At 43.3% G+C, this 26,600-nt stretch overlaps 1 protein-coding gene across 2 annotated transcripts in view; it reads right to left on the reverse strand.

The window, feature by feature from the left end:
* The window catches only part of NSUN7 (NOP2/Sun RNA methyltransferase family member 7), a 1,148,229-nt gene that overhangs the window by 1,014,961 nt on the left and 106,668 nt on the right, over positions 1–26,600 (reverse strand). The window contains exon 2 of one of the 2 annotated variants that reach the window (XM_069201939.1): positions 23,074–23,142. The gene's annotated coding sequence lies outside the window, so the exon portion shown is untranslated. Of the gene's footprint in view, positions 1–23,051; positions 23,143–26,600 lie in introns of both variants that reach the window. The other variant, XM_069201936.1, reaches the window with a different exon arrangement.

A 26,600-nucleotide genomic window follows, 5' to 3' on the forward strand; every position in this document is an offset into this window, starting at 1 on the left:
CAGGTACAAGTTCACTTTCCCTCCAATTACTTTCTTCCCCCAGCTGTGAGGAATACATTAACAAGCTTTCCAGAGGGAAGAGCTGGCAAAAACCCCTCAAACATGCAAGTTCATAGGTCTGCACTGACTCAAAAAGGCATTCCAACCCTGGAACTATTGCTGCTGCTACCTACAGCTCCAGTATGTACATCTGTGGAAACGTGGCAAAATAAGGGCTATGCTAGCATTCATACCCTTCTACAGTATGTGGCATAATCAGAGTGACTATTACCAGAGCCCTCATATAATGCAAGTAGATTTATGAAGCAACCTGTTCTATGGACAAGTAGATACTTCATTAAATTCTACACCCCTGTGTTATATTACTCATATCATAAGGATTAGTATTCTTACCTGTGGCGTGTAGGCAGGGGTATTAAAGTGACTCTCTTTGGCTTTTTTTCTTCGCACGCAGTTCCCTGGGGCAGCCCGTTCCTGCACTTAACTGCGCTGCTCCAAAGTGGGGAAGACACAACAGGTTCTTGCTAGCAGCCATACTGAATTTGCGCATATTGGGAATGCAACACATTTTGTTTTTCAATAAAAGGTACCTGAAGGGCATGGCCAAGCAGTGCAGCAAGATGGCAGCACACTAGGTGTGCTCCGTGGCCAGAGCTCACATTTCAGCATGCTGCCCCATTAACAAGCGGCAGTCCACTGCTTTCAGCACACCGAGACAATGGGCTTCAACTCCTGTCACCCTGCAATGTAGGTGTGGTCCCAGTGCGGGGACGAGTGGCCGCAGATTAGAGGAAGGCCTTTCGAGTGAGAGCCCACGTGGCAGCTCGGCTGAGAGGAGAGGTGAGAGTGCAGGCAGCAGAGCTGGACGGTGACTCCACTTTGGGAAAGAACCCAGTGTTGCCCTAAGTCTGGCTGCTGCCTACCTGGGGATGCCCTTTTGGGTTTCTCTGGGGGTCTGGCAAGCCGCGGGTGGTTGCCAGGGACAGCCAGTTCAAGATGCCAATCCAGCCATGCATCGGGGCCTCACACGATCTGATTAGAGTGGGCGATGCAGTGCCACAGTGGGCGCTGACTCAGCGGCCAGCAGCACGGCAAGTAAGAGCAAATATCTTTGCATGCATGCCACACCTTATAGCACTATTGGATTCTTGGTGATTTCTGCTCATTTACTGCCCACTTCAGGGTGATGCTTGGTGGATTTTCTTATCATTGTCTGGGCTTGCAGAGGTATGGTTGCTCCTGGGGCCGAAACCTTCGCTTCAGGCTCTAGATGATCCTTGTGGTGCTCCTATTGTGGCGGCGGTCGTTATGGACTGGCCCCAGTAACTGTTTATGATGTCATTATCTACTTCAGCTGAATGTTCAACGCTTAGGGATTGGGACTCCAGTGGAGTGGTTGAATCTGGTGCTGTAGTCTTCAGGGTTACTTATCCTCATTTGTTTGGTCATCATGAGCAAAATGGACACCAGTCTTGTCTGGGGTTTGATTTGAAGAAACATGTTAGGCACTCCACTACCGACAATGCGCACTGCTCTGACTGGGGCGACATAACTTAGGGTGAAATCTCTCTCGCCAGTGGACATTAAATCATTGCTGTTAGACATGCAGTCCAGCCTCACAGCATCAGATCTCCAAACAGACTCTGACACAAAGAATGGCTGACATGCGGGACCCGCTCAACAAACAGCATATGCATCTCGTCCTCAGTATTCTCAACAGTCCATACAGGTGAAGAGGATGCAGAAAGAACTCCACATCTTAAAAATGAAGTTTTGGAAGCTAGATCAAGGCAGAATAATGTGTGCATACTGGGAACTTCGGAATCCACCGCAATGGGCTGCAGTGAAGATTACATTGAAAACATGTTAATATCTGTTTGGTGCAGGCAACTTCTCAAGGTCTTTTGTGATTGAGATCTCACATCGATCCTTAGCTCCCAGGCCGATACTGGGTGCACTACCACGTCCCATCATTGCCAAGTTCCTCAATTATAGGGATTAAGACCAACTAATGCGTCTGGATAGGGAGGCCATGAAAATGCACTATGAGGGAATGTCCCTCTCATTTCTATACTTCACGCAGGCAGTGCAAGATGCTCGGAAGAAATTTCTCCCAGTAAATCAGAAACTGCAAGAACAGGGCATTTCCTATACTATGCTCTATCCCACATGCATTAAATTCACCTGCAAGGGCAAAACACAGGTGTATTCATTGGGGATGCTCTTTCTTTTCTTCAGCATCATGTGCCATCTCGAGATTCAGGGCTGTCACTCGAAAAGGATGATACCGGATCATCCATGGAGGAGGTTGAATGATAACTTCCTGACTGTACAGGGCAGATCAATCCCTATTTCTCTCTCTTGCTAGCCTCTACTGATCTGCGGATATATCCGGCTTGAATGTGCTCTCTGGTCTAAACATGAGCATGTTTCCCATCCCAGTACATTCGACACATATTGTTGCTGTGTTAAATTGTTAGTTGTGTGTGCATGTCAAGTATTTGATGCTAAATTCCACTATATATTGGTCTGGTAACCCTTGGCTTTTAGCCACTGTGGGATTCGATCTTGTTATCTAGGCACCTAGCTTACTGCAGAACTTGTGGTGTACAGGGTACAATGTTCTGAGTTTCCACTGGGAAGTTGGGTCGTGGTGTGGGCAGGGGGGTGGAAATAAGAAGCTGACCAAAAAGAGGCAGTGCTATATGTAGCTCACTCTGTTGTAAAGCAGTTAACTTCTAAGCTTTTTAACTGGCACTCCATATGGTTGTTTGTTAGGGTTGTCGCCATGATACAGGCTAAAACCCATTAACAACGGTTACATATAACGTGCAAGGGCTTAATAACCATAATTGCAGGCAGGTCCTTGCCTATCTAAACCGACATGATGTAGATCTTATTTTTTTGGGAGGAGACGTACCTACCACCCACCTGGGGGAACACCTTGTCTGCCACATGGGGTACTCCTAGATACTTTTTCCCATATTCCACTTATTCCTGAGGGGTGACTATTCTTATCCGTAAGTCAGTCCATTTTCAACATATCAAAACTACACTGAACCCGGGGGTAGATTCATCATTCTACAAGGTCTGGTGAAATATACACATCACCCTTGTTAATACATATGGTCCAAAAACGGACAGTCAAGAGTTCTTTCTTACAGTAATGAAACACTGTGCAGAGTCGGATTCACACACCATTATATTGGGGGGAGGGGGCGGGGAGGTGATTACAACCTTATGCTAAACACGGCTCAGACCAGGGTGCTTGGCAATGAACTAGAGCTCAGGAGGCACTTTTGGGGGTCATGCAGCACTTTGATCTGGTTGATCTTTGGAGATCACAACCCAGTAGTGTTAATCCTGGATCTGGTGCGTGGTTGGGGTCAAATGTATTAGTGGCATCTCCAACCTAAAAACCTTATGGATCTGCATTCAAAGAGGAAATACGCTAAGCCATTGGGAACTATCTTGAGAGAAATAGGCAAAGGGTAACAGGATTCTAAAACCAATCAATCAGAGTCAGCCTTAGTAGACTAGAGCAGAAATTGCATACCCTGGAGTATGATTCCAATCAAAATGGGTCACTCTTAGTTTTTATGCACTCTAAACTGACGGAGTTCAAGGAGGAGGCAGCTAGGGAGCTGAAATTCCTGTGCAATTATGCATAAGCCCGACAATACTGGTAAGGGTGATTGAACAGGGCACACAATGGCTTCATTGCTTTAACCTAATTGGACTGTCTCCCATATCACTCATACAGCCATCGGAGGGGCAGGACCTGTGCACTCCTGAAACCATTAAAGCCACATTTGCCACCTTTTACAAAGACATGTACACTTTCAAGCTGTAAGTCGAAGATCCTGATATTCACAGATCTCTAGATAGGGAAATTTTGGCATGGTTGGGATATGAGGAGCATACCTTAAGTCAACTGATTGGGATAAAAGATATCAAGTCTGATCAGGCAGCTTAGAAATGGGAATGCTCCTGGCAGTGATGGCCTCCCTGCAGAATTTTATGAAGCATACACCAAGGAGCTCACCCTCTTTGCTCCTGGAGATCTATGAAGAGGTGTACAAAGCAGGGAAACTACCACAGACCATGGGGCAGGCAACTGTGTAATGCTCCTCAAGCCTGATAATCCCCCATGGGTATGTTATTCCTATCGTCCCCTATCCCTTATAAAAATAGACAGCAAGAATGTATGCTAAAATATTGGCAAAAAGACTGCTACCACTGATGACCCATCTGGTCAGAACAGATCAATCTAGTTTCATTCCTGGAAGGTCCACCATTGATATTCTTAGACCACTGTGTGCTCTCACACAATAAAATTTACCGTAGTTTCAAAGTTGTGGCTGTTGTTTAAGAAGCTGCAATGGCATGCAGTACTGTTGAATGGCCATTCCTCTTGGGAGTGCCGTCTAGAAGGGGAATGGGTGGGACTATGATAATATGGGTTAAGCTACTCCACACTGACCCCCTTGCCCAGGTCTGAGTCAATGGAGGGTTATCCCCAGCATTCTCGGATAGTAGATGTACGTTCTGAGGCTGCCCACTATCCCCCTTTTTATTTTCTCTTGCTGTGAAGTTTCTGACCTACTTCTTAGAAAGCTCCAAAGTCAGCGTGGGATTAATCTGGGCTATCAGTATATTTTGTTGTCCGTCTACGCAGATGATGCAGGACCCTGACACTAATCTAGGCCCTATTATAGAGGAGATAATGCAATTTGGTTGATGGTCGGGTTTTCTGATTAACTGGTCCAAATCCACTATAGGTCCCCTCACGAGTGCTACCACACATCCCTCCTTGTTCGGTCTGTTACAGTGGCAGACAGGACTGGTCTGCTACTTGGGCATCCTTTATCATGTAGATCCACAGACTATCTTTCTAGAGAAATATGTGAAATATGTTGCTGTACTGAGTGCACAAGCAGATTGATAGATTTCCCTGCCGCTAACTCTGGCAGGCTGAAAACCTCTGATGAAAATGGTAATACTGCTGAAGTTGCTCTATGTTTCAGAATATACCCAATCCCATTGAACAAAGCCTTTTTTAACCTGTTGAATTTGCTCATGATTTGATTGGCCTGACCAGGTAAATAGCCTCGTCTGAGCTGGAGTCCGTTACGCCTGCCTTACGATAGTGGGGGATTTGCAGCGCCCCATTTCGAGGTATATTATTTGGTTGTTCAAGTTCAGCCCGTGCACCACTGGATACAGCCACATCACTCTGGAAAAGAGGCAAATACACACCCTCTTCCTATAGAGGAAGCCCCCTCCTCCTGGTTTGCTAGACCAGCGCAGGATATACACACGATTAGATGCACGGCCTGGGCTTTGTCTAGACTGCTATACTAGGTGGCATTTCTATGGTATACTCCCCATTCATTCCTATCAAACACACTGGCTCTATCCAGATGGACTGCTCTTCTGCCATGATGACTCATCTTAATAACAAACATATCTTTACAATGGGTGACCTGTTCACAAATCATGAATTTAACCAATATGAGAAATTCTTGAGAGACACAGAAAACACAACCATTTATACCATTACATATGGCAGGCCACACTATGCTGCCCGTAGGCTTTACCAAACGTTTCCTACAGAGCTGCCAGAGCGGCGGTATTATCCATCCTTCTGTCTACTTCATGCTCCATTAAACTTATCTCACGATTATACTCTGTTGTTATGTACATGATAGACTGAGAACATGCCCAGGTACAGTTGCGCTGGTCTAGGGACCTGGTCATTGAGGTCACGAATATGATGTGGAAATACTGCTGCCATCAGACTGGAGAGGTGTCCCCAATTGGTAGATACAGGTTAATAGACTAAGTTACCTCAAATTGCGTATCTAACCTCAACGACCCTAGCTAAGTATACTAACACCAAGGGCACTAGGCGTAAGAGATGTGGTGTATTTCTTCCATTTGGCAAGAGATTGCTCCGGGATTGCTGCATTCTGGGGCCATGTCCTGAATGCTGTGGAGAACATGACTACAGATAAATTTCAGCTCTCTTTTGACACTGTTCTTTTGGGACATGTTAAAAATATTCCTAAGAACTTTTGTAAGCTAACTTCAACTGCAATCTTTCTTATTGGGTAAACGTAGGGTTGCCAAGGTGTGGAGTCCCCAGCGATCTCCTACTTTTTAAGATTGGCTTAAAGATATGACTATATAAAGAATGGTCTGAAACTTACTTTGCCATCCTCCCCAGCGCTTTAAGACCTAGAGACTTTTAGGAGCAGCTGCGTATTTACTTGCTCACTTTTGCTGCTGCCTGAGTACTACATCTTTGTACTGCCTTTTTCAAGCTAGACAGTTGGTGTTTCACCTTTGATGAACTGATGCTCTTACAAAGAGATCCTTCACACCTACTGTTGTTTATGAGTGATCGTTTCCTACCACTGTGGGCCTCTGCCACATTGGCTCTGGCAAACTGCTGCATATTTGATTGCCTGATATGTATGTTGCATTAGTTATCATATTTGACTGCTAAAGTCGTATTGCCTTGTATTGTATTGTACATTATATAGGGTATAATATCACAGAAAGTAGTGACAATTTATTGTAAATTATTTTATCCTCCATATGCATGTGTTTTCAACTATGCATTACCTCACCTTCCCAATCCAAGATGGCCAACATATTTTTTGAAAAAATCCTCTTCTTCACTGTAAAGGAGGGTTCCATTGCAAGTCCAGTTTTGTTACAGTTGTTCCTGAATCGTTGCTTGCACATTGGACTTCATGGACTCCGTGGTCTCCAAGTTCAAGTTATTGCTTTTTTCCCTTCATCTAGTCCGAAGCCCAGTCAGCAAGATGTGTTTTTGTTTTTTTTATCCTTCTTGCTGAATTATTTTCAGGAGCATTGCTAAACTTCCTGATACATTCTAGCATCTGGCACTGCCTCTGGCAATAAATGGCCCTTTCTTTGAATAGATCCGGATCAACAATTGTCTCAGATTCAAAAACTCCTGGCAGCGGTTTATAACCTTACGCTACACATTTAAAATGTGACCATAGACAACGCTTCACTCCGTCAGACTTTGGTCACTTCACAGCAAGGCACCCTGGGTCCTCCTTTGGCTGACTCAGAGCTCAAGTTTGATGGAAACCCCAGGAAGGTAAATACCTTCTTAGATACCTGCCAGGTCCATTATACCTTCTGGCCTCATACCTATGCTTCCAATAGGTCGAAGATGGGGTTTATTGTTAGTAACAAACAAATTAATGTCCGTGCCTGGGCTATGCTGCTAATCTCAAATTCCAGTCCCCTCTTAAACAACTTAATAGCATTTTGCAATGAATTCAGAAAAACGTTTGATTACCAAGACCACAGGTTCTCTGCTCAGAAAGATATTCTGGAAATTTGTAAGGTTTCAATGGAGCTTCATTCATATATTTCGAAATTCAAGGCCCTGGCAGGAGAAATAGACTGGACTGACTACACTCTCCCAGCTCTTTTTTGGAAGGGGTTGAAGGACGAAATAAAACACAAACTTGCAAGGGACACTTGATCAATATCCATTCAAGGGCTTATCCAATTAACCATACAAGTCGATAGCAGTCTTGAGGAAAGACATCTGGCGTGTCAATTCTCCTCAAAACCTGGTAATATACCTTTGTTTAAAACTACACCCAAGTCTCCTGAGCCGTAAGAAAAACTCATGCAAGTAGCCATCTCCAAAATTCCTTTAACCAAGGAAAAAAAGGAAAGAAAAAGAAAACCTGGTCTATTCTTATATTGTAGTTAGACAGGCTTTCTACTAAGCTCTTGCCCAGTTTGCTCTGCTTGCAGCTCTAAGAACTCCAGAAACTAAGGTGCTTGCCTTGTGTGCAGCGAATAGAGGCAAGTGATAATCAGACATCCCTGCTCATTTCTCTGAAATTGTCAAGTTTTGCTATCCTTCAAGGGGCGTTTTTAATTCAGCCTGAACATCCCTTGGTACCAGTGCTCGCAGACTGCGGATCTTCCAACGTTTATATGACCATTTAGTGAGGTTCAGATCAACACACTCCAGTCTCTAAGATGTAAGGGATGTGCAAGCTGTTGCTAGGACTCAAGTGGCCTCCGACTTAGAGAGCAGACGCGAACCTTATCTCTCAGAACAGCAGCCCACTACAAAACCTTAACCTTCGATTTTATTTCTTCTTCCCATTAACCTATTATTTTGGGAATAAATTGGTTAGCCAAACACAATCTTGCATCAATAAGTCGGCTGAGACTTTGGTTTTGGGCTCAGAATATTGTGTCATCCATTGAACTGTCAATTAGTCTTCTTTTAAAATTCCCAACATAATTCTGACAAATCTACCCAGTGTGTTGCCGTGGTGAGATTTGTTATACTTATAATGAGCACATCTATGTCTTGCACTTCATCACTTTATCTATCTTTACCTGTACTGTATATTTATTCTGCGACACACAATCGGGCTGCTTAAGGTTGAATCCCTGACCCCTTCATGGTGATATTTTAACATTCTTTGATTTTATTCTGCTCAACAAAAATATTTTTTTTTTAAATTAATACCTTGATGTCAACAACTAAGGAACTACCTCCTCATCGTCATTTTGACTGTGCTATTGACATCTTACCAGACGTCATTTTTCCCTATGGACATTTTTTCTTTGTCTCCCCTGGAACGACAAGCCTTAAGAGAGTATCTCAATGCTAACCTTGTGAATGGTCTGATAGCCCTGTCCAAGTCCCCTGCCGGAGCGTTCTTTTTTTTATTTTTACTTTTTTATACCGAAAAAAGGAATATCTGAACTGCAAACCTGTATTGATCATAGAGGTTTATATCAGGTGACTATTAAGAACCTATGGAGGGATGGTCATAAGTAAGGCTTCAGAGGCTTATCTGATTTGCAAATGCTGGCTTTAATTGCACCGAACAAATATGAAAACAAATATCAAAAAAGCGTGGTGAAAACAAACAAAAATCCTTAAGTTGAGTTCCCTGGGTATATAGGTCAGGATGTGGTTGAACTAGGGTCTCTTGTAATGACTTCAATGGTGTCCTTCTTTTCGAGGTCCGGCAGGATGTTGCAACCAATGTCTATTCAAAAACAGAACACCCAGGAAGTTTTCTGACAGCGTTTTTACAATTCTTCCTCCCTGTTCTCGGTTCAGTAGTTTTTTCCCCCCTGTCCTATATAGGTCTAGGCTCCAATAATTGTCTGTTTAGGGAGTAGTCCTTTCACCATTGAGTCGTCATGCTCCTCAGCGATTGTCTTGTTACTCTAACCCGTTTTCACTTGGTTTTAGGGCAGTCATAAATACATATATTCATCACTCCATATACCTTTGGGGGTTAGGTCCCTTCACCATCAATTGTGTGTATACCTTGTGTACATCATATATGAGCCAATTCTCACCCCCTCCGGGTTGTCACTTCAGAGTTTAGCGTATATAAGAGAAAACAAACCACAAGAGGGAAAACACAAGAAAAAACATATTCTACAACACTTGGCTTTCAGTTACTTACACAGGCAGCCACAACTCACCTGAGTTGTGGTGGGAAAATGAGAAACCGTTGGTGGCACCCATGAACCTTTGTCCGGGTGTCTTCCACCTCCTCGCTCTCCACGTCCTCTCTGCCTCCAACTCTGTTGACGTCCACCTCTTGGGATCTCCTCGTCAGTATGTCACCTTTGGGAGGACTTTCTTCACATCCCCTCGCCTTCTCCCTTTCTCCACATACTCTAGCCTTCTCCTCTCCATTGTTCCTCCCATCGCAACTTTTTCTCTTTCTTTTTGCCCCTTACTGTTAGAGGGAGTCCTTCTTTACTTTCTACTTTTTTCTGTCTCCACCCTATCCCTTCCTCTCTGTTTACACCTTGTTCTTTCTCTATTTCCAGGTTCTCCTGCTGTTCAGGGTACTGTGTCATGGGACCCTCCTGTCTTTCCTCAGGTAAGTGGTTTATGTACTTCCTTGCACCCTTCACAGGACTTCTATCCATTGCCTCTCCTATCAGATATCTTGGGGGCTAAGATCTTCAGTAAACTAGATCTAAAAGGTGCTTCTCATTTAATTCACACCTGTTCAGGAGATGAACTGAAGATAGTATTCTCAGAGTTTTTTGGGCATTATGAATAAAGGGTAATGCAGTTCGAATAAGAGTAACATCCCTGCTGTTCTCCAGCGGCTTATGAATACAATCTTTTCTACCAAACACACTTGAAAACAATGAGTTGAAGAATGAAGGAAGCAGTCCAAATATGGCTTTAAAACCAGTCAGTACGCCAGACCTAAATGTTTTTCAATAATATATCCATTGTGGTTGATTAATGAAAAATAGTGTGCAACAGTTCAGCAAATTGTACTTGAAACGCCGTTTGCAGGAGTCTATGAATTTCAGATGCAGACCGACAGGTTTGTGCTGCAAAGATTAAAGACACCTCTTTCAGCTTTAATAGATGTTTTTAACTTATCAAAGCACATATTTGTCATGTATTTTTTGACAACTGCCTATCACCCCCTGTTGCTCATTGTAGGAAGCTGGCCTGGTCTGTGGTAGACACCTATGGTGGTGCCACCTCATAGCAGGTCCAGGTATCCCCTATTAGGGAAGTTTAGGCAGTCTCTAGGAAGCCAGGGCTCTCTAGAGGTAGCTGTGGATGAGCAGCCAATAGTGAGGGCTCTAGGGGGAGGGCCAAACCATAAACTAAGAAAGTCGAATGCAAGATACAGCCCCCCACTTAAGGACGTGGAATTGTTATAGAGGAGCTGGAGGAACTAGGAACCCTTAGAGGTGAGTACCAGAGTGACCCCCAGCAACCAGGAGAGCAGAGGTAAGTACCTGGTTTTCCCAAGGACTAACAGGAGGACTTCGAAAAAGGATTATGCAAGAACAGGACCAGTCTAGAAGTAGCCAGCGGTGGAGTTTGGAAGAAGAGGACTTGCAAAAGAAGGGGACAGAGTCCAGTCCACGGAGTGTCCAGTGGGGTCAGGAGCTACTACCCACCCTTCTGTAGGTGAAGAACCAGGTCGATGAGGGATGGAGAAGACCAGCTGTGGAGCCCAGGATCTGCAGAGGGGTCCTTGGAGTGGTGCAGATGGTGTCCTACTTCGGTTGTCAGATTGCAGATGGTCAGTGGTGTTGGAGAACCACCAACAAGCCTTGGAAAATGCAAGAGAAGGAAAAGAAGAGTTGCAAGGCTGAAGAGGACAAGCAAGGACCAGTGGAGTCGACCCTTGGAGGGGAGTGCAAGGTCACCCTCAGCAGTTCGGAGAGCCAAGGGAAGCAGTACCATCTCCACAGGCAACCTACTGATAGCAGGCACAGCAAGTCGCTGTGAAGCTCAGTCAGCACACCTGAAGAGGAGTCTCACGTCACTGGAGCAGCAGAGAGAGAACTGTACTTGGCAGGAAGAAGTGCTGGGGTCCGGGCCCTACACGGAGCCTGAAGACCACTTGGAGCAGGAGAAAACAAGCCTAGGTAGCTGCAAGAGTTGCGGTGCAAAGGTGTTCTTTCATGCAAGGAGAGGCAAGGGCTTACTGTCTCCCAAGTTGGATAGCTGGCAGAGAGGACCAAGGGGACCACTTCAGACCACCACCTGTGATGCAGGATCCATGCAGTTCCGGAGGAGAGCAGATCCACGCAGCAGGTCGTTGATGCAGTTGGTGCCTGCAGATACAGGGGAGTGACTCTTTCACTCCAAGGGAGATTCCTTCTTGCTTCTTTGTGCAGAGTGACGTCTTGCTGACCTCAGAGGATGCACAGCCAGGGAAATGTTACAGTTGCTGGAAGGAGCTGGAGAAACAATGTTGCAAAGCAAAGTCGTCGCCGGAGTTGCAGCTTGTCGGGTCCTGAAGAGTCCAGTTGCGGTTCCAGTGGCCAGACGATGAAGTAAACAATGCAGAGGAGTCCTGCACGTCGAATCGGAGGACCCAGCCACAAGGGAGTCTCTAATAGCCCTAGAAGGGTGATTGGTCACCTTGCAAGGTGACCACCTTTCAGGAGGGGGCTGTGACGTTACCTGCCTAACCTGGTCACTCATGCTCCCAGATGCCTCATCGCGACCGTACAGTGGACGCACACAGCAGGTGTGCCGCTGGCATGCCAAAGGTGCACCAAAGACAAGCCTGTCTGCGACCGCCCGTGCGTGGACTGCACCCAGCACCATTACCCCTGGCCCTCGCTCCCTCCGAAGATACACCATCGCCAAGCTCTCTGGACCCCAGACGCTGCAACAAACACTGCCACCGGGCTGACCAACACTCCACATTAAGATCCTTCACCTCCACCCACTGCCATTGCACCTGCCAAAGCACACACACCACACCACTGACCAGCCCAACCCCGGACACACCACAGATACCACGTGAACAAAAAACACCAACTCACATGCTCCCTTCTCAACACACGCTCACTATGCAAGCTTTCCAATGAAGTATTGGACCTCATTGCTGCCCTCGCATCCCACATCCGCCCCAGACATTGCCACAGCGATCCCCGACAGATATAAAATCACTCACCTGGACTTCACCAACAAGCCTGGGAGGAGGAACAGCCATCATCCACGAGACCATACAGTGCACCACCACCCCCATGGAACATCTCAACTTCAAGTTCCACATGGATGATAAAACATTGATCAGAGGCACCCTCGCCTACCGACCCCCAGGCCTGCGCTACAGCTTTACCATTGCACACTTCACTGCGCCCCTATCCTTAGACTCCAAGGACTACATTTTCTTCGGCAACCTAAATTTCCACATCAATGACCCCAACGACAACAACACTGTACACCTCTTCGACAGTGTGAGCAACCTCAGAAGGACCTAGATTCTCCACGACACTACACACACTGCAGGACACACGCTGGACTCCATTTTCACCTCCAGCAATCACATACAGCCATGTTACAGAACTCACATGGACTGATCACTCCATAGTCCACTTCAGCATTTCTAGCCCTGCATCTCGCCCACCTAGATGACCAGCGCCGCCCACTGGAGGTGGAACAAAATCTCACAGACCAGCTGGGCAGACCTCCTTAACACCTCCAACCCCGCTATGGCCCCCAACCTTGAACACAGAGTGGAAAACCTCAACACCTGGATCTCCAATTGCACCAACAGCATTGTCCTCATCAAGAGCAACATCCAGAGAAACCGTCCAAAAAGCCAGCTGGTACACCCAAGAACTCAGAACAGTGAAACAAGACAGCAAACAGCTGGCGAGGGGAGTGGCGCACAGCAAGGAGTCCTCTGACAGAGCAGCCTTCAAGCCTTCCCTCAACCTGTACCACCCCCTCCTGAAGGCAACAAAGAAGACAGCCCTTGCCGCACGCATCAAAACCAGCGTCAACAACACCAAGGAACTTTTCACAATTTTAAAGAAATTCTCCAGCCCGGCTGCCAGCGAAAACATCACTTCCTTAAAGAAGCTGTGTGGCAACCTTGCTCACTTCTTCTACGACGAGACTGCAACCATATACAGAAACTTCAAACCCCAACCCACACCTAAGGACTTCCTTGACAGATACAACACCACCGTAATCGACAAAAACCACATACTGACCACCTGGAACATCCTCTCCACCCAGGACATCACCTCCACCATGAAATCCATCTACTCGGGAGCTCCCACAGATCCATGCCCGCACTACATCTCCAATCTTGAAAACCAAAGGATCGGCTAGGAACTCACCACCCTGTTCAACACCTCTATCAACACCACAACATTACCTGACGCTTAGAAACACACTGAAGTCAGACCACTACCCAAAAAGCCCTCTGCCAACCCCAGTGAACCCAAAAACTATCAGCTCATCTCCCTGCTCCCATTCCCTGTGAAGGTACTGGACAAGATCATCAACAAGCAACTCATGACATACCTGGAGCAGAACCAACTACTCAATGCCTCCAAGACCGGCTTCTGCAGCAATCACAGCATCGAAACTGTCCTGATCACAGCCACTGACGACATCCGAACCCTCCTTGACTGTGGACAAACAAAAGCCTTGATCCTCCTCGACCTCTCGGCAGCCTTCGACACTGTATCCCACCACATGATGATCTAAAGACTCCACCACATCGGCATCCAAGGGGACATGCTCAGATGGATCACCTCTTTCCACACTGGAAGAACCCAGAAGATCTACCTCCCACCTTTCATCTCCAAGAAGATCACCTGCGGTGTCCCCCAGGGCTCATCCCTCAGCCCCACGCTCTTCAACGCATATATGACCCTGCCGGCCAACACTGTCAGATCCCCCAGTCTCAACATAATTTCCTATGCAGACTACACCCAACTCATCCTTTCACTCACCGACGACCACTACACCACCAGAACCAGCTTCCCCAGATGCCTGATGTGTCCCAATTGGATGAAGAACAACTACCTGCAGCTGAACATAGACAAGACGGAAGTAGTGATCTTCGGCAACAGCAGCAACACATGGAACGACTCCTGGTGGCCACCAGTCTTAGGACCCACATCCACTCCCTCCATCCTCGCCACAAACCTCAGTCATCAATGACAACAAGCTCACCATGAAATCACAGATCAGTGCTGTCTCCTCCGCCTGCTTCCTCACTTTGTGCTACATAAGATCTTCAAGTGGCTACCTCTACACATGAAATGCACTGTGACACAGGTCCTTATCACCAGCCAACTGTAGAGGCAATGCCCTCTCCACAGGAATCGCTGCACACCTCCTACAGAGACTTCAGACCATAAAGAAAGCCGCAGCCAGATTCTTCCTCGGCCTTCCCTAATGAACCTACATCACACTACACCTCCGGCAACTCTACTGGCTCCCCGTACAGAAAAGATGCCAATTCAAGATGCTGACCCAAGCACACAAGGCTCTACACAACCACGGACCTGCATACATTAACCACCACCTGAACTTCACCAACAGTCGAGAAGATTACACTCTGCCTCCCTTTCACTTGCCCAAACTTTCTGCATCTACCTAAGCAGAAGTGAAGGATGCTCCTTCTCTCAAGCTCAAACTACAGAAAAAACCTGGAAAAGCCTCCCCACACACCTCTGAACCATCATCTCACTTCCGGAATTCCAAAGGGCCCTCAAGACTTGGCTGTTTGAATAAGACTCTGGAACCTGCACACGCCTGGATACCCTTTCGAGTGATTTGCTGCGCTTTATAATTCCTGATTGATTGAAAGTGTATTATCTAGTGGCACAAATGCAATTCATTCATCATTAGCTCCACAACAGCAGGGATGCGCCACATGTCGTTATCGAAAAAGGTGCAATACACTGCCACTTCCTCTACAGGAAGCCCCATACTCTCATTTAACTAGACCCTTTAAAGAGATACATATGGTGAAATGTACAGGGAAGGCACTTTCACTTTTGTTGTTCACCCCTCATTCCCATTAAACACTGTTCTATGCTGCACAAGAACTATGGTCATGGGTGAGATGTGGAAATAGTACTGTCAGCAAACCAAAGAAGTTTCTGATTAGTATAACCCCTACACCAATGTATATCGCTAGATATGTGTCTACAAGATGTGGAGATGTGGTGCCCAGAGGGAGGACTAAATGCACCTGCCATGGCATTGCCCCGGGCTGGCTACATTCTGGGAACACATAATCCAAACCGTGAAAGAAATGATGGACCACAGACTCCGGATCATCTCAACCATGGTGTTACTTGGCTTTGTGAAAACAATCCTAAAGGAATTTCGTAAACTAACAGCCACAATTATCATGCTAGGTAAATGCATGGGGGCTGCACAGTCCCTCGTTTTTAAGACTGGTTAAAGGATATTACTCTGTACAAGGAGTGATCCGAGACCTAAGCCTTACTCTCCCCCATGTGGCACAACCTAACGACGTTTGGGAATCATTAAGAGCATACCTGTTCACTCTCAATGATATGCAACATAATGGTAGCTGTATACCAATTACTTAGAAGTCCAATCATGGAATGGACATATGTACACTCTTCATTACATTACTTATGAGTTTAACAATGAGATTGGGCCTATGTTGATGGCCATGTCCCAGTTCCTGCGGTGCTGGAGGTCCCCTGTGTGAGCTCTTTATGTCACTGATAGTAGTTTCAGATCTTTGTAACTGTTTTTGATGCATGCATTTAAGCTAATTAGGTATCTGTTGCTCTTTTGTACTTTGCCTGTATAACTTAAAAATGGTAAAAGTAAATAACACACATATATATATTTCTTCAATGTTTAATTGGTTGTATGATGCCTCCTATTTTAGGCATTTTTCTCTGAGCTGAGGTCAAATTGTAAGGATCAAACACAACATTTTTGTTTATAAGCTATCAGGGCATTTTACCAGCTTTTAAGGTTTGCAGTATCCACATTTTAACTGTGTTATTGCATTAATTAAAAAATGCCCTTGTTGTAGATAACTTAAATCTTGTTTTAGAAGATTCGGTGCTGATGACAGTATGGAGAGATCCTGTTTATTCTTTTTGAAAGGGCCTGAAAAACATTATCTATACATTTAAATGTTGTTTGAATTATTTCCCTGCCAGTTTGACTACAGCTTCTCTTTCTGAATATGACTGCCTTCTGAATATGACTGCCTTTCTTGTAAATATATTGCGAAAAATATATGAACCTGTGATTCAGAAATCTTTCAGGTTTTTGTAAACAATTAAAAGCAGATGGATCTCACCTGTCATTACTGTAAAAATAAGGGTACCTTTTCTAGAAACTCTGAGGACTCTTTATGGATGGAGTCCCATAATATTCCCGTTGTGTATAGTTATATATTTCTCAGGGACTACCGGCTCTATGAATAAAGTGATGTCCATAATGATGAAAACAGAACTAATTTAAATAAATCCCAGGATTTAAATAAGGCTCTTCATTTTCTAAGTATGTGTATGAGGACAAATCAGACTACTGTTGTTTAATATCATTTATGTCCCATGTATTTGCATAGGGGACATGAATTAGAACATCATTTAGAGAGCCTTTTTAAACATACAGAATGTGAATCTTTCTGTTGGATCCATAATTTCATAAGGAACCTTTTCCCAAGAAATTACATCCACCAAAGGATATGGGGTGCTGCTCACAGCATAACTGCAATTCAGTTACATTCCAGGTCATAGCAGACACAGCATCCCTGAATACCCTGGTGGTGAAAATTGGACTGTGGTGTGAATGAAAGTTTTGAACTGCTCCCATTGCTAATAAGCACTACAAGTCTTTTATGACTGCTCACGTAGTGGCTGTCTTTTGTGGGCAACCCCAAAGTAATTTAAAGCAGGAGTCAACAGTAGTCAGTATATATATTTATACCAATTTACACATGGGATTTGCCTGACATGGTAAAAAAATAAATAACCCAGAAGGTTTTATCAGAGGTAGTAAGGAAATTCTGCGCTGGTCTAACAGTACAGTGTTTTATCTGCTGGAAAACTGTTGACTGCTCCACACATTTCTTTGAGAGACTGGATAAATATGGCCACCAGTACCATTGCTGTATCATTATTACAGTAGCACTTAACCCAGCATGCACAGAAACCAACTATTTATTAGCTGCCCTGGTTTAATCTAGACTTGTCTGCTAATTAGAAATATGTTTATCTCTGACTCAAAGTATGAAAATCATGGGTACATTATCATCAAGGAAGGTGTAGGAGTCTTGGGAAGAAAAGGCATCAGGGTTTTTTTCTACTTTCAATTTTGCTTGCATTGCTACAACTTTTTCAGATCAATATTGGTCTGAGATCAAGTTACAACAGCAGCAACCTTAAAAGTTTGGTCCACTGTTTTTGCAGCCATGTTTGCTGCAGAGATCCATTTAGCCTAAATCCTTTTAATTTTATGGGCCACTCTGCACTGTACCTGGACCAAAGTAACCTTATCCTGTAAGACAGCACCTTTCCCAAAGTTGTTTACTCTTTATTAACTTCCCTTTTTACTATCTAAGGCACCAAATGCTGTAAGTCTACATAATATCCTTGGTCACAAAAGGCTGACTCCAACATAATAAGCGTGAGAACTGACAGATCAGCTTTCTGTAGGGCAGTAACAGGGCATGTAGTTCTGCAAGCTGTGCAATGGAGCAGGACCTGCTTTTCCGTTATAGCAGAGGAGTGGCACTCCACTAGAAAATGCCCCAGAAATGCTCCAGAGATGAAAAATAACATGGTAATAAAGTTTATTTATTACCATTTTATTTTCCACCAACCCATTCAGAACAGAGTGTCAGAATGGGGCGGGGTAAATGCTGCTGAGTGGCAACAGGGAGTTGTGCACTATGTTTGAAGTGCACGTCCCTTTGGCTGGCCGTCTTGCAACAGCCAGTCAGACATGCACATTTTAAACCTCTCTAACCCCAGCTAACACAGCTGGGTTAGAGAAAGGACCGACCTCCAGTGCTCTCAAGAATGTTGAGAGAGGCCACTCCCTCTAATCTTAGTGCTTCTCTCATGCTGTTTAATAGCATGAGAGCTTCACCAGGACTGATTAGGGGAGAGACGACTGGAACCACAGAGCAAGGAGGACGTAATTCAACAAGCCAGGAGGTTAAATGGCCTTTTCCTTTATTTATTTTACTAACCCTATTTACCCAACCCACCACTTTCCTTACATGCCAGCTGCCACTGCAGTGGAGTTACCAAAAATGGGAGAGAGTATAATTATCTGGTTTCCCTGCACCAAGGGACACTTGTTTAGTATGACTGTCTGCACTGAGAATGTTTTCTGTAGGAGTGAAGTGCTCTTCAGCTGAAAAGTACGGCAGTGATCTGTAAGCTATGGAGGTTTGCCTCATTGTAAACTATGTATCTGTAGCCTGAAGGACTAGGAACAACTAACAACTAGGTTTGCTTATTACTTCAAGTCTGTAGATATTTAGTCTCTAGCATGTTTGCTTGCAGTCCACCCTAGTTAGCAGTGAAAACGTTCATCCAATGTTTTTCAGGAAATCATTCAAGGGTTTCACTTGCTCAGCATAGTGTGGAAAGCAAGCTCTACTAAACTGGAGAAATCCCATTAGCCTGCATATATTTTTCAGTCTGCTTTGGCGGTGGTAAAGTAGCACACTTCTGAACGAAGTCAGGTGCCAACCCCCTAAGCATCACTTGCTAATTCAGGTCCAAGAAAAATCATAGTTGTGAGTCGTGGTCGAGCTCCAGACACCATAAACAGACCAGATGGGTGTCTATAACCAACATGGCGCGGTGACAGGCGCCACACGGCTTGAAACTCGTCTTCTTTGTAGACATCCCTTCGACACAATTCCAAAAACAGTCAACAAAAAGTTTTTTAAAACTGTCAAAAGAATATAGATGGGTAGCTCTTCTCCAGATCAGGGCTAACTGGTGCAGAAATAAAAGAACTGTAATCACCTTCAGCCTTTACATGGAGTTGCTTGGTGTTCTACTTGCAGTTAACAGCATCAAGATTAGCCAATATGACATTGATACATAGCTTAAAAGAAAGTATATTCTGCTTCAGGGATCCACCGCCTCAAACACTGCTTGTACAACATCCAGACCTAGATGTCCAGAGCGTACCTGACCAACAAAGACAGTACTCCTACTAATATGAACTGGTATGGGAGGGTCAAGAGGTATTACCCTGAAGCCTGCTATCAACGCATCCAGTGTTGGTAGGCTGGATCCCTCATGGAAATAGGTCTGTGAGTCGAGCTACCAGGGGCATGAGCCGCCGGAATAAAGGATGACTGGGAAGTACTGCGTTTCGGACAAATTATATTTACACTGTGATAACACATACTGGGGAATGTACTGACGAAAATAAATTACTGTATTAAAGTACATGACATCCATTGTAAGTTAAAAATAATAATATTTATTACAAAAAAAATACAGCATTCCTTTTACTTAACAAGAACAACAAACAAGATACAGTACAAACCTGGCTCAATGACAAACCTTGAAAGCTTTGAACCCCAACTCTCACCAAATGCCAAATCACTTGGATTCACCCTGTACACTAACCTCTCCCTCAAAGACTATATAGTCAAAAACACAGACCTGGTACCAGTCTCTCTTCTAAAGAAGGTCAAACCAAATCTTCCAGAAAGCGAATTCAAAATTGCTGTTCAGGTCCTTGTGCTCCCATATCTTGATAGTGGCATGCAGGCCTTAAAAAATCTACTTGCCCACTTGCTATGGTGAGCCATATTTTATCAGATCGAGCTATCTTTAGGATCTACTCATCCCTTCTGGGGAGAATATGTGTTCTGTTCAGTCAGAAAGTGAAGGAGCAAAAAGATGCCTTTAAATCTTTCTTAACTTGCCACACTTGCTCTGTGTTCAGAGACAGAGGTCAAAAGTCAGTTTGTCTTCCTACAACTGATTATCCTTCTGACTGCAAAGTTCCAGGATTTTGTAGGGTGAACTGTCTGACATGCTGTACAAAGAGTGTGAAATGAAAGGCTGTATGGTGGCAGGTTTTTCCCAACACAACATTCAAATAACTAAGTCAACTGTACAAACATTTCAAAATATATTTCAGTAGTTGTAAAAGCAGATTTTTGCACTTCTGCATGATGAGAAACCTATTTTATTTGATGAAAACAAATCAGAACACTTTACTTGGTGATGTGCAAAGGATAAATATGTTTTCTGAGAGCCAGTTTTCACAGATTATTATTAATACGCTATATAGTTTTATCAGTAAAGCTGCACTTTAGTGGGAAGGTTTTGGGGTATTGCTTAGAAATTTAGTGTCTGTAAATGACAGTAAGCTACCACATAATGCTTTAGTAATATATTTATTAAAAGTGAGTGTTTAAACAAACTTAGAAACACTCATGCCCTGCCAGCAATGCTATTAGCAAACTAAGAGGCAAGTCATGGATCACGAGTCCCCTATATGTGGGCTAGATTGGGTTTATACATGGAGCAAATGTTTAGTCTATTTAATTAAAAAGAGAGTTTTTTCTGTACAGCTGAAATGCTGAGCTCACATATTTGAAGGTGCACTCATGTGAGAATGAAGAAAAAGGCGACTCTGTAAACTAAAATATTTGTCTAGGATCACATAATTTGATACCCGTTTATGGGTCAAGTACATTACAGTTAGGTCGATTAGATTATTCAAGTTACTTGACCTGAGTGTCTAGTAACATTTTTATGATTTTTCGAAGTCTGGTAGTACTCTACTTCATGACTTCCCAGACTCCACACTTGCTTTCCTTAAGGGCAACTTGCACAGTGCAATATGTTTTAACCAGGATCTGAAGAAATATGAACACATCACCCCCATCCTGATTGAACTCCAGTGGCTTCCCTTGCCAGCCCCAACCATCTTCAAAACCAGCTGCATCATTTACAAAGGCATAACAAAACAGAACCCTTTTGTTCTTGCAGACAAGTTCACCATCTCTGGTGGTTTCCGATACACCCATAGCCACCAAACAATGAGACTACAGACTAAGAAGTGTTAAAAAGAAAACTCAAGACAGACAACAGGCCCTCTCCATTTACGGACCCAAGACAACATATCAGTATATATTAGGACCACCCCAACCCTGATCCAATTTAGGAAAGAGTTGTATAAGCACCTATGAAAAGAACACTACAACACAAAGCATTAAACATTCACAACCCAGCTTCCTCTCTTATTACTCACAGACTTTAAGCTTGCCTTTGACCATGTACATCGCTCTGCTGCATTTTGAATAGGCTTGCACTACAGAAATACCATATACATACATACATGATTGCACCAGACATCTTCATAGCATCATCTTAATAGATTGAGGGGTAATTTAGTCATCACTTCCTCTGTGAAATAATATAGATTAGAAAGCACCCAATTCACCAAAGCTGAAATTAGATAATGACGTTCCTCATGTGCTAATTCTGTGGAGACTTCAGACCTGCTGAAAAGCTATTCACTGAAAGGTTACAACAATGTTATAGTTAGGTTCGAATTCTACACACAAAACCATAGAAATTCAGCAGCTATAGATATACTTATCTTAAGAAACTATAACTCATGCCCTAAGGTAGCTATAACTCACACCCCCGCCATGCACATTTTTCTCATTAATAATGTTATTGCAAATGTTACAGTGATATCAATGATGTCATAGAAGATGTCATAACTCATGTAATATGTGGGGACCTGGCCCACAGGGAGTCAGGGGTATTTATAAAACAAATTTTACAAGTTTGGAAAACTGCACTTTTTTTTCTTTGCTAAAGATCAGTGGAACCTCTAGGAATCCGTGGCAAAATGTAAGAAAAAAATGAAGTCTTATGCCCCAGACGGGGTCCACTACAAGGTCTAGGGGGTCAGGGAATTCCTACGCTGCTCCTTTATGGGTTTTGTTTTGCATTTTTTCTTGGGTTTTGGCCGAGTCCAAATACCAAATGGCTGCCACCACTTCTTGGTTGAAGTGGTGGCAGCCAATCAGATCTCAGTTTAAGGTTTGTCAGATCCGCAGACCCTCCGCATCTCTACATACACATAAATGTTTTTTCTTTAATAACTCCAAAACTTCTGAACAGATTTACACCAAATTACAAAAAGCAATCTTTCTGGACCAAGATCTAGTTTCTGCCAAATTTGATATAGTTGCATTCAACAGTTCGGGCTGTAGTCGTGTCTAAAATCCCTATTAGTAATTACATTTTGGGACACCCTGGCCCCTTTTTCTCGGCCCCTGATTGACGAATCACTCAAAACTTTCCTGGCAGCAGTTGAAGTGACTGGCAAACTAGTTTAAAAATGTTTTAAATTTCGTGAATATCTGTCAAACAGCGCTAACGTTATTAGTAAAACAAAAAATGCTTTTCCTATGGAAACTAGGTCATAACTATAACTACCTAAAGGCGACCGCCAGTAGGAGATATAAACCTATTTATTATTATAATAATTTAAATGATTCTTCAAATTCGTTTTATGGGAGTATTGGTGCGAGTTCAAAACATTAAAGTTTTGCTGGTATATTTCATTAAAAATATACTTTTTCTACATGCAATGACAATAACATTGTTTTGAAGCAGGTTAACATAAAACCACAAACCCTGGGAGCTAATCAATGTGTGCACTGAAAGGGATTTAAATAGATCATAAAGTAACTTACGTTAGTAGATCATTCACATTACCTCCTAGGGATGCTTCCTTGTCTCCATTACATCATGATGTGAACCACCTCCAAGACAGTTCTATGGCTCCTGGGTGCAAGGAGAGGAGTTAATACATGAAGTGCTTTATTTAAAAAATGCATTGGCAAAATCAATAGCTGTCATCTCTTAGAGATGATCTAATGACTTTGCCAGTACATGCTTCCATAGGCATTAACTAATGCAAGAAATCCACCAATGTCCCAACTGTAATATCTTTTGTTCTGACTGACTGATTATGAATAGTGTATAAAAAAGACAAGTTATCAAACGTCAGACATTGGTCACAGTCCATACAAAACAATATATTTCTCTTGCAGGTCTTGCAACCTCAAGTCAAAATGGGTTACAAGTGGCCAGGCTAACATACAGATTTGCATGATGTACAATAGTAATGTTTTATTTCACACATGGAACCCCTTCTCTGCGTCTTAATCTTTTTAGAAAGGTTTTCTCAGGTTTTGGTCTGGGAATTTTGCCTTATGGCTTCCTGCCGATATCAGGAATTCTGATCCAGACCTGCGGACTGAATAGAGGGGCCGGTATATCTGGTCATACCAAACTGGAATGCTGGGGTGCTGAATGGAAAGCCAGAAAACAGGGAACTATTTTCACCTATTCGCAATAACTAAATATGAAAATGAAATTGAGAAGGGAAATTAACTGTTTGTATCGAGATCACATTTGGGGAAATGTATTTTATTAATGAATGTCTTAATAGATTAGACTTGTCTAGTATCCGGTTAAAAAGGTTTCAGTAGTTTCCAGTTGCGGCTGCCATTAATCTCAAGGGGGGATTAAAAAAAATACAACAAAAAAACATACCTGTCCTGCTGTTGTCAGCCACCTTGCTCCTCTTCTCTCCGGCTCCTGATGGAGTCCCAGGAGTCCCTGGGACACCACCACAGGCTCCACAAGCAATCCTGGTGCTGCTCTCGTACTATGCCTGGCATGAGAGCAGAGCAAAGATTGGTCTGAGCAGCTTGGTCTGCCGCTCAGACAGTGCTTGGGAGACTGTGCTTTTTCTCCAACCGAGCTGTGCAACACAGCTGGGTTGGAGAAACCTAAGTGCGCATGTCAGTTTGCCTGGCCTAAGACGGCCTGCCAAACTGACATACGAACTTTTGATTGACCTCCACTCCGTCCCCACCCTCCCATGGCCCGTTCCCACCCTTCCCTTCACACAATGGCTCAGCCAGCTGCTGAAAAATAAAACAATAATAAAATATAGTTTTATTTTTCAGCTGCTGGCTCTTAGCCAGTGGGGCGATGCTCCTCCTCCATTGCAGAGGAACCACTGCTGATAGTTTCAACTTGTCACGTATCAGGTTAAAAATAATTGTATGTGCCACCATTTGTTTTCTAGCATGTATGAAAATCAATCACATACAGATATTAAATAAGTAATTCCATAAGCCTGTTGAAAAAAAAAAAACATACAATGCTGGTCCCAAGTGTAAAAAACAGTCAGCGTATCCGTATTATTTCAGCTAATTCATTATCTGTTTAAGTAAACAACATTGATTTCATTTGTGGGCACTTTGAAATCTCAATTAGCTTACGCATTACATATAAATAATCTTTTTGAGTAGTTTAGTTTTGACAACAATTGGCTGCATGTTTTAGGTGTGCAAAGGCTAAATCCTGGCAGACTATTTAACTATTTAAAAATAGAAATGCAGATTCACACAAGTTGAACTTATGTCTTTGCTGGAGATTACAAAAGCAATGTGCCCAATATCCTTTTAAGTATGTTTTAGCTCTGGCTTGACAGTGCAGATGAAAAAGAGCTTTCAGGAGTACTACAGAGAGGGGCTTTGACTCAGCCCACATGCCAGTGGCCTTAAATACAGGATTTTCATTTGGGAGACGATGTGTTAGTCCCTTTACCAAAAATGTCACTGGCTCTTCTGTTCAGGTGGTGATGTCGTGAACACAGTAATAGTCTCTATTTTAGTTTGCTTATATTAGTTTCATGGCATGCATTCAGTTTATTTGTAACAGAAAGTGTGAAGTACATCATGGTTGTTCACAGTCTAAGCTGACATGTTTTGTCGCTTTGAGCATTAACAACATGGCACCTAAAAGTTAAACATGTGGCTAGATCTAGTAAGAGAGACAGTGTCTCCGAGCTCTATTTTAATTTGAAAACAGGAGATACAATCATTGGTCAAACTGTATTTGAATCCCAGAATGTAACGATTGATTAGAAGAGACTTACAACCTAGAATTATCACCAGCAGTCATGCCAGATTGCTGCTAAAGCTGCTCCCAGTCCGAGACCTGACTTCTGACTTCTGACTTCGGGAGCCATGCTGAAGGTGTCCCTGACCAAATGCGCACTTTCTCGCTTTCCCAGAGGAGCTCTGATATGGAACAACTAAACTAGATGTTCAAAGGTATGCTGTGCAACCCATCTGAAGAAATTCAAAGGCAGATTTAATTATTTAATCTTCTAGCTAAAATCTGATATAGTGCTTAGAAATAGCATTAGGGTGCTAGGATGTTAGGAGCAGCTCACTGAAATGATGGTAATGTTCTCCTTGTTTTAACGTATCTTAAACATGCCTATCTTCTCTCATATTTACAATCCTGTGGTACCATTAATATTTTATGAACTAAACTGAGGATTTAAAATAAACAATTAAACCTATATGTCGCTGTTTCATAGTGCCCTCTTTTAGTGTGTTCTTCAGGAACGAAAGATTTGAATTGCCATTGTATCCCTGAAACTTGAGCAGGACTAACAGTAACCTGAAAACACTGCCTGCACAAGTCTGTTCAGTGGGTCAGTGTCAGGGCTGCAGTCCAACTGGTCTCCCTAATTCAATGTTGCTGCATTGAACTAAGTCCTTATGACAGGGATTTGGGAGCCAAGCCATGCCAATCCCAGTCACACTGATTTATTGCAAACCATGGATTTACAAACATTTTACTATTCTGCTGTGGGCGACTTAAGTCAGACCTCATGCTGCATGACTAATTTTGGCAATTTAATTGGGTCCTATGCTAATTTCCTATGTACGGTTTAGTATGAATGTTGACTGATTTTTAAAACTACCTATATATCAGCCTTTTCCAATGAATTTCAATTATCTGATAAACCTTCATGGTTTCTAACTTGTACATTGTCTCAGGAACGCTTATTTAATTGATTATGCTACTTGATTTGTTGACAATCTAAAATATGATGGGGCACAATTCCTCATATGTTCTTTAAGACAACACATCCCGATCCTGCTTAGGCGCTTTATCTCTGGATTATCTGATAATACAACATCAGCAGTTTTGGTGGATAATGCAGGAATACCAGATTAAAGATTAGATAAAATCAATGGATTATAATTTTCCCCTTTCTTTGATCAGTCCACACTCTTGGTTCCTAGGGTATGGGCAAACTGTATTACTTGCAGTGTTCCTGAAGCACAAGAGTGTGAGTATTAGTAGGGCAAATGCACTGTGATGTATTGTGGCATTGGTTTGAGTATTGTAGTTTGAGAGTGCAAATT

Source organism: Pleurodeles waltl, chromosome 1_2 (assembly GCF_031143425.1).
Source record: "Pleurodeles waltl isolate 20211129_DDA chromosome 1_2, aPleWal1.hap1.20221129, whole genome shotgun sequence".
Lineage (NCBI taxonomy): Eukaryota > Metazoa > Chordata > Amphibia > Caudata > Salamandridae > Pleurodeles > Pleurodeles waltl.